The sequence below is a fragment of the Oryzias melastigma genome, unplaced genomic scaffold, assembly GCF_002922805.2.
Source record: "Oryzias melastigma strain HK-1 unplaced genomic scaffold, ASM292280v2 sc00348, whole genome shotgun sequence".
Taxonomy (NCBI): Eukaryota; Metazoa; Chordata; class Actinopteri; order Beloniformes; family Adrianichthyidae; genus Oryzias; species Oryzias melastigma.
The window spans coordinates 1-9,572 of record NW_023416946.1 but is presented as its reverse complement, the minus strand read 5'-3'; positions in this window follow the sequence as shown (position 1 = coordinate 9,572).

Here is a 9,572-nt window from a genome sequence, read left to right as displayed (position 1 = left end):
CTGCCAATTGCCCCCAACATATCCCCTTTAACATACAAACATGCATCAGGTCGAAGGGAAGGGAGGTTGTATTGTAGTGCACTGTGGGGGGTGGACTACCTTCCAGTGGCCCCCCTCCTGTGGCCGCTGTATGAATTCACCCCTCCCCTTAGTTTTACTTGCACCATAGACATGTAGGGCCCTTGGGGGGGGGGTTACTTGGACATCACAGCCAGCAAGCACTAGATGTCCTCTCAGTGCCCTTCCTGCCAATTTTAACTGCACCATAGACATGGAGGGTCGGTGGTGGGAGGGTGATGAGGCATTGTTGTGAGCAATCATAAAATCATAAAATTGGCGTGTAGGCCTGTCAATGACCTACTAACCAATTTTAACCGCATCCTTAAGTATTCTCTTCTTCTTCACCTTTCGGCTTACAGCGAAACAGCTCCCACTGTTTCGCATCAACGATTTGGCAGAGTTTTTACACCGGATGCCCTTCATGACGCAACCCTGTAATTGAAGGGCCAGTTAAGCAGCAGCGTCAAGGGTCTAAGGACCGAATCTAGACATCCCGGGGATTGAACCCATGTCTCCAGGGTGCAAACCCTATATACGTAGCCCACTGAGCCATCCAGCCACTTACACAAGCCTCTAACACCTCAAAATATACATTCTAACAAACAAACACACACGCATCACACAAGGAAGGTGGGACCCTCGACCTTCTGTCCCCTACCCCATCCTTAGCAGTGGGGTGCGGGGACCCTCGGTCTGAAGCACCTTCCACCACCAGTCAAGGAGGCCCAAGGAGCTGTACACAAGGAAAAACAAAAACAGAGCACTGTGCAATAGTATAAAAAAGAATAGAAGACAAAAAAACAAGTAAAACAATTTTAAAACAATGATAAAATCAATACAACAATTTTAAAATAGAGATAAAACCAACATGAAATAGAATAAAAAACCTAGGCTGAAGCTAAACGGCTGCAATGGAGGAACAATTCTTTTTTAAAACACTCCAAAAGTGTGATCTCTCTAATAGCTTGTGGCAACTGATTCTATAGTTTTCAAGATGGCGACGCCCGTAGGTGCAGCGGCTCTCGGCTCCCGATTTAGTACTCCGTTTTCTATTCTTTTTCTTTACTTTTCTCTTGTATTTTAGTCTTTTTGCGCTGCGAATCCCCACTACACTCGGCAGATGCTTTTGGATATTGGAAATCAACAACATTCCGTTGTTATCAGTGACTTCCACCTCAAGCACAGCATTCCAAGCTATATAGCGAGACCACCAGGCTCCTCTTGGATTGTTGTCGGGACTGGCAGGCGACACAGGCGGAGGAGGGAGAGGAAGCAGAAGTGAGGCTGCCGGTCTGGCGTCGCGCCAAAGCTAAGGAAACAACCACACAACCCACTGCTATAGAGCCTGTTCCTCTCAAATGCCAGATCCCTGGTACACAAAATGGACCATCTGAGACTGCAGCTGGTTGGAAATCGGCACGTAAACAACTGCTGCGTGCTGATCATCACAGAATCCTGGCTTCACCCGGATATTCCCGACGCTAGCGTGCAGCTCAAGGGCCGCACTCTGCTTCACGGAGACAGAACGCAGGACTCCGGTAAGAGCAGAGGAGGGGGGCTCTGTGTTTATGTGCATTATTACTGGTGTACCAACGGGACGATTATCGACCAACACTGTTCCCCTGATGTGGAGTACATGTCCGTTAGATGTTGGCCCTTTTTACTACTGAGAGAGCTGACTGTTGTGATCATCACGGCCGAGTACATCCTGACGGACGCTAAAGTAAACACCGCGCTCTCTCTCCTGCTGAACGGCGTTAACAAACATCAGCGGGCTCAACCCGACGGCGTTAATATTATCGTGGGAGACTTTAATAAGGCCAACCTAAGTTTTACCAGCATGTGAAGTGTTCTATAAGGGGGGAGAACACTTTGGGTCACGTTTACAGCAACATCAAGCATGCTTACAATGTCACTCCCCTCCCCCACCTCGGACAATCAGACCATCTTTTCCTCCTGCTCTTCCTGGCCTACACCTGCCGCAGACGTCAGTCAAGGCCCACCACAAAGACCATCACAACGTGGCCCCATGATGCTCTACCCATGCTGCAGGACTGCTTCCTGGAAACGGACTGGAATTTAATTCACCAACAAGAGCTGGAGTCACTCACAGGAACAGTGCTGGACTACATACAGTTCTGCATTGGGAATGTGACGGTGGACAAAACCATTTGGGTTTTCCCCAACCAGAAACCGTGGATGACCAGCCAAGTCCGTACACTCCTCAGAGCACGCGACACCACCTTCAGGTCAGGTGACAGAGCACTATACAGTGCTGCTCGAGCTGACCTGAGAAGAGGAATCAAGAAAGCCAAAGCAGACCACAGGATGCTGATAGAGACCAACCTCTCAAGTAACAACTCTCGGGAGGTCTGCCAAGGAATCCATGACATCACCAACTTCAGAGGATGTGAGGTGTCTACAGCAATTCCAAATGCTGCCCAAGCAGAGGAGCTGAACCGCTTCCTTGATCGCTATGGACTCCCATAACAACACCCCTCTGCTCCAGCACCACCCCCAACCCCACCACCCCCCAGCACACCTCCACTCACTGTCCAGGAGCACAACGTCAGACGGGTGCTCCAAACAGTGAACCCAAAGAAGGCTGCTGGTCCCGACGGAATACCAGGCAAAGTGCTTCAGGCGTGTGCCCACCAGCTCGCCCCCACCTTCACAAAGATCTTCAACCTCTCCCTGGCCCAGGCAGAGATCCCATCCTGCCTGAAATCTGCAACAATAATCCCAGTTCCAAAGAAGTCTCCGACCACCAGCCTTACTGACTACCGTCCAGTGGCCCTCACCCCGGTCATGATGAAGTGTTTTAAACGGATCGTCCTTCAACACATCCAAGATCATCTCCCCACGGACATGGACCCTCATCAGTTTGCATACCGAGCAAACAGATCCACTGAGGACGCCATCGCTGTAGCTCTTCACTCCACACTGAGCCACCTGGAGCAGCAGCAGAGCTACGCTCGGATGCTCTTCGTGGATTACAGTTCAGCCTTCAACACAATAATCCCGGACAGACTCTGTGAGAAACTGGTCACTCTTGGCATCCCTCCCTCCACATGCAACTGGATCAACAACTTCCTTTCAGACCGCTCACAGGCTGTGAGACTCGGCCCCCACCTCTCCTCCACCCGCACACTCAGCATCGGCTCTCCTCAGGGCTGTGTGCTGAGCCCTCTGCTTTTCTGCCTCTACACCCATGACTGCAGTCCAGCCCACCACAATAACCGGATCATAAAATTCACGGATGACACCACAGTGGTTGGACTCATCTCCAGAGGGGAGGAGTCTGCCTGCAGGGAGGAGGTCCTGAAGCTAGCAACCTGGTCTTCAGAGAACAACCTCACTCTGAACACCAAGAAGACCAGGGAAGTCATCATCAACTTCAGGAAGCACAGCCCTGACCCCGCCCCCCTCCACATCAATGGCGAGCTCGCGGAGCGGGTCCACACCATCAGGCTCCTCGGCTTCCTCATCTCAGACGACCTCTCTTGGACAGCCAACATCACAGCCGTCATCAAAAAGGCTCAGTAGCGTCTGCACTTCCTGAGGGTCCTCAGGAAGAACCGCCTCTGCACCAACCTGCTGCTGACCTTCTACCAGTCATCCATCCAGAGCCTGCTCACATACTGCATCACAGTTTGATTCGGCAGCTGCACCGTCACAGACAAGGAGAGGCTCCAGAGAGTGGTAGACACAGTTCAGACGATCATAGGATGCCCCCTCCCCACCCTGACTGACATCTACTCTGCACGCTGCCTCAGCAGAGCTCAAAACATCATGAAGGACAGTTCACACCCCGGTTCAGACTTGTTTGCCCTGATGCCCCCTGGAAGGTAAGGCAAGGCAAGGCAAGTTTATTTGTATAGCACATTTCATGTACAGAGACAATTCAAAGTGCTTTACATAGAACATTAAAAGAAACAATCAAAAGAAATAGTAAAAATGTCATTCATCATCATTCAAATCATTAAAATAAAATTAAAAGAAAGTAAAAAGATTTTAATTTAAAACAAGCATAGATAGACAGTGCGGACGTAAACTTTTAAATACATATTAATCAAATGCAACTGAGAACAGGTGAGTCTTTAACCTGGATTTAAATACACTGAGTGTTTCAGCAGATCTAATGTTTTCTGGAAGTCTGTTCCAGATCTGTGGTGCATAGAAGCTGAATGCAGCTTCTCCATGTTTAGTTCTGACTCTAGGAACTGATAAAAGACCGGATCCTGATGACCGGAGAGGTCTGGCTGGTACATTCTGGGTCAGGAGCCAGTCATGTATTTTGGTGCTAAACCATTCAAAGCTTTATAAACCAGAAGGTGCTACAGAGGCATCAAAACTAAAACAAACATACTGAAAAACAGCTTCTTTCCAAAAGCAGTTAAACTCCAACTCGCACAGTTAACTGCACATCACACTGTACAGTATATGTTCATATATCTATATACTGCTTATGTACATATGCATATGTAAATCTGGTTATTTAAATACTTGCTTTTTTTGCACATCCATAATGTGCATATCTGCACATAGTTTGGATACTATGATGGACAATATACACTTATATGGCACAGTTTGTTATATATATTTTTCTACATATTTTTTATACTTTATATCGTATTTTATATTATGTCCTGTATTTTTTTTATGCCAATTTCTTTGCACTGAAACGGTTGCTGCAATTTCATTGTCCTTGTGATAATGACAATAAAGGTCTATCTATCTATCTAGTTTGGGAGCCAACACTGAAAAAGCACGGTCCCCCCTGAACTTACGTTTGGTTCTGGGCACCAGTAGCTTACCCTGGTCTGCGGAGCGTAAGGACTTAGTAGGGGAGTATTTTAAAACCAGACTGGAGAGGTAAGGAGGTGCCGTCCCTTCCAGTGACTTAAAAGTAAAAACAAGAATTTTGATAAAAATCAAGTATTGCACTGGGAGTCAGTTCAAAGAAGCCAAGATCGGGGTTATGTGGTCAAACTTTTTTGCCCCACAAATAAATCTTGCTACTGTATTTTGGACCAGCTGCAGCTTGGCTACTGAAGCCTTAGGTAACCAGCATATAGAGAGCTGCAATAATAAAGTCTGAACAGCACAAAGGCATGGGTGACAATTTCAAGGTTCTTTTTAGAAATAAAAGACTTGATCCTAGCCTGACGCCGCATCTGAAAAAAGCAGGACCTGGTCACCGCATTTATTTGGAGGTGGAGTTTCAGAGCAGCATCAAGTTTAACACCCAAGCTTGTGACCACAGACTGCTCAAAAGGGGCAAGAGAGAGGAGATCGATGTTATGATCCTTTCCACCACTAGGGGAAAACACAATCACCTCAGTTTTGTTTTCATTTAGGCCAAGAAAGTTTTCCGACATCCACAGCTTGACTTCAGCAAGGCTGTTGATTATTGCTTTAATGGTCTGGTCCCTTGGATATAAGGACATAGATCTGACAATCGCCAGCATAGAGGTGGAAATCCACCTTATGCTTCCGAAACAACACTCCCAATGACAGCAAATAATTAGAAAATAGCAAAGGGCCCAGAACCGACCCCTGGGGGANTCTGTTATGTTGTCTTTATATTTATCCAAATCTGGACGATCCGGGTTCCTTCGGACGCACAGCTGTGAGACACGTTGCGAATGTTTATTTCCTGGTACTAACTTGTGTCAGTGCCGGATGCTGGACGTGAGCTCTTCAACACATTTACTGCCCTCTAGCGGCCGGAGGGAGCATTTAGTTTGTATTTATTTTAAAAAATCATAACTTTTGATAGAAATGAGCTAGTGACTCGCTTCTTTTTTTTGACATACTCAGAAATTTATGACGGGCCAGATTAAATCATCCAATGGGCCGGGTCCGGCCCGCGGGCCGTATGTTTGACATGCCTGCATTAATTGTTTGTCCTTTTCCCTGATGCTGCACTTTGTTGTGAAAATCAGCAGTTTCGTGACATGGTGATTTTTTGGGACTATGACCGGATGTTTCAAAGCACTTGAGAATGATGCATTTTTCATCCTTCCTCCTGTGGTGGAATATTTGTTGATCCGATGAAATGAAGAAATGTCAAACGTTTTCATGAAAGTTTATTAAACAGAGCAGAGAAAAGTACACGCTGGCGAGCATGGCGGAGAGGTCTGCAGAGCTCTGATCTGTGATGAAGGACGCTCACATTTTATACAGTCATACAATCAGCTGTTAATCAGGAGCTTAAGATGGAAACGTAAGTGTCATATCTAACATGAACAAGATGTTCTAATGAAATCAAAATGTTTACACATTGTGGTCAGGGTGTTCTGACAACAAGAAAACAAGACTCAGAGGATGAGGCATAAGCAAATGTATAATTTCCGTGACACGCCATCCCCTTGTTCCTAAAAGGAACAACACAAACGCGGAAATTAAGACTATCAAAACACTGATAAAAAGGAACACAAAACCCTGGGACCTCATATCACATCAGAACCATGATCCCAAAAAGGTATAACACAATCCATCATTAATGAGGCTCAGAAAAAGTCACAAAAAATCAAACCCCAACTAATTATTACAAATCAATTGAAAATTAAACAAATCAAACAAATCCAGTGGACTAAACCAAAATCAATTAAAATTGATAAATCACAATTAAAATGAACATAAAAATCAGACAAACCAATTAAATCAAAGCAAATAAGCCTAACAAATCATTCAAAACAAACCGCCTTAAGTAGATCCAACAACTAACCAGGCACATCAATGAGGCTTAATAAACCAATAAAATCAACCAAACTAGCGAAATCTAATCATTCAACGCAAAACGAATCAAACTAATGAAACCTAATCATCCCATTAAAAAAAAATAACAAACTACAAAATCTAACTGCCCAATGGATGAAGAAATTAATCAATCTACACAACCGTCTGACCATCATCAGAATCATCAGAGGAGTAATCTAGCGCAAAATCAGACGACGAGGCGGGACGGACCCCTGCAGTCAGGGAGCCGTAAAAGAGCTGGGGAACACGCCTACTAAAAGCAATGTCCAAAAGTCCAATCAGCAAGGAACGAATACAGGGAATGCAACAACCTAGAGGACGGCAACAGAGGAAAACACAGCTAAGGACATAAGCACAGAAACAAACAGGCCCTGATATTTTCCAAAAATGTACTCCCAAAAATCCCATACTGACGTATTAACACCTGAATGTCCTGTCAGTTTACTACTGAGTGTGCGCTAGGGCTGCCACAAACGATTATTTCAATAGTCGACTATTCTCTGACAATTTTTTCGATTAGTCGACTAATCGGTTCGTGCGGCGACTGGATGTAAAACATTCATTTTAACCATTATTATCCTTAAACTTGAGGTCTGTAAGCTATATTCTAAATAAAATAAAGACAATAGTTTATTAATCTTNATCAACAGCTCTGGTTAACCGTTATTAGGAATAAATGTGCAACACCGATCTCCAAAAATAGAGCACGCACCAGGAGGAGTTGAGGGAACCAATCGGGATGCGACCTGCAGAACTATCAGAAAGACAAGAAAAAGTACCTATAGCAATGTTAACATCAAGGAGGGAAGGGGACCTCGTCCCAGAAAGTAACAGGAATGGAACTTTCTAGTACGAACATCTAGAGCCAGGGGAGGTTTGAGACAACTGATGGGACATACAGGAGTAACTCAGGGCGGGCGTTTGAGGAACAAACCTCAAAAGCGGTCGAGGACCCAAGCAAAAAACACAACCAGCGTCCGCTGAACTTGAAACCTGTTCTGCCAAGAGAAGCCAGTTATCAGTGGAACCTGAAATACCTGACATCACCTCGAAGCAATCACCAACCGCCGGCTCCCTATTACAAACAATAACAGCATGCTGAAGTAAAATGTGGACTAACAGTCAAAACACCAAATGAAGCAGGAACATCAAACACAGTGGTAATATTGCTACAGATGAAGAAATAAGTGAAGGGGTCTTTTGTGGCGCCGGGCCTGTAAACGAACAGAGTCATGTGGAAACAGGAAGTGTAAGCCCAGGACGCAATACTAGGGGGTCGAGCGGAGAGGGGGGAGGTGGAGGTGTCGAACGACAGCAATAAGTGGGACTGCAATGTTAGGGCGCGAGACCAGTCACAAGCTGCAGGGGAGGCCATATAATCCATGGGTTCCATTCTGAGCCCGTGTAGACAAACACGGTGCCTCAATGGGGGTCCCTGTCAGAGTGAGACAGGTAGCAGTTGTGGCTCGCGTGCTCCTGCAACTCCAGTGCAACCCCATTTNATGTGGAAACAGGAAGTGTAAGCCCAGGACGCAATACTAGGGGGTTGAGCGGAGAGGGGGGAGGTGGAGGTGTCGAACGACAGCAATAAGTGGGACTGCAATGTTAGGGCGCGAGACCAGTCACAAGCTGCGGCGGAAGCCATATAATCCATGGGTTCCATTCTGAGCCCGTGTAGACAAACACGGTGCCTCAATTGGGGTCCCTGTCAGAGTGAGACAGGTACCAGTTGTGGCTCGCGTGCTCCTGCAACTCCAGTGCAACCCCATTTGCATCAAGGCCTTTGTCGATGCAGGACGAGAAGGAGGCAGGTGGTGCCTTTCAGGGGCCAGCCAAACTCTCTGAACGGATGCCAGGGGCGGGGTCTCTCCATGGTGAGACTGAATGGTTGGAGCTTGGCACGCTACTGTCGCAGTGGGACGCTATTTTACTCCGCACTGTTCTCCCCGGTGCGATGCAGTCGGACAAGCCAGTCCATTGTTCAGGAGCTGCAGATCTGGGGCTGGGTGTTGGTCTTGAGGTGGAACCCCTGGCAGCACGATGCACGAACCCAAGCAGCTCGCCCAGCGGTCTCGACTGCGGTCTATGTGGTTAGGAGGACCGGGACGGGCTCAGCCNCCCCGGTGCGATGCAGTCGGACAAGCCAGTCCACCGTTCAGGAGCAGCAGATCTGGGGCTGGGTGTTGGTCTGGGGGTGGAACCCCCTGGCAGCACGATGCACGAACCCAAGCAGCTCGCTCAGCGATCTCGACTGTGGTCTATGTGGTTAGGAGGACCGGGAAGGGCTCAGCCCGCGCTTGTGGTTCCACCGCCTGTCAGAGTCTGGAGCCCGGCCTCTCACCTGTGATGCCAAAGCTAACACAAAGCCTCCATTGCATTAAGATTTTCCTTATACTCACCTGATGGGCGTTCGCTCTCAGAGGTCCTGCAAATCCTGGGAACCATTAACCTCGTAGAAGCTCGTTGGGATTGAACCGAGTGTTAGCATTCACTAAGCATCTGACAGTCATGAGAGAAGTAAGAAGCGCTTAAACCCATTAAAATTTTCTGTGCACAGATTTTTTCCAATTGAAGCTCTAAAGTTAGATCTATACATTTAACAATCATACAGTGGGACCTGTTGTCCGATTTGATCCATTCAGGAAACCTGTGCTGAGGAAAAAAAGGATTGATTAGACATTTTAGTTAGGAAAATAAGTGTTAGGGTTAGGGTTAGGGTTAGGGTTAGAGTTAGCCTTTGCTGGTCA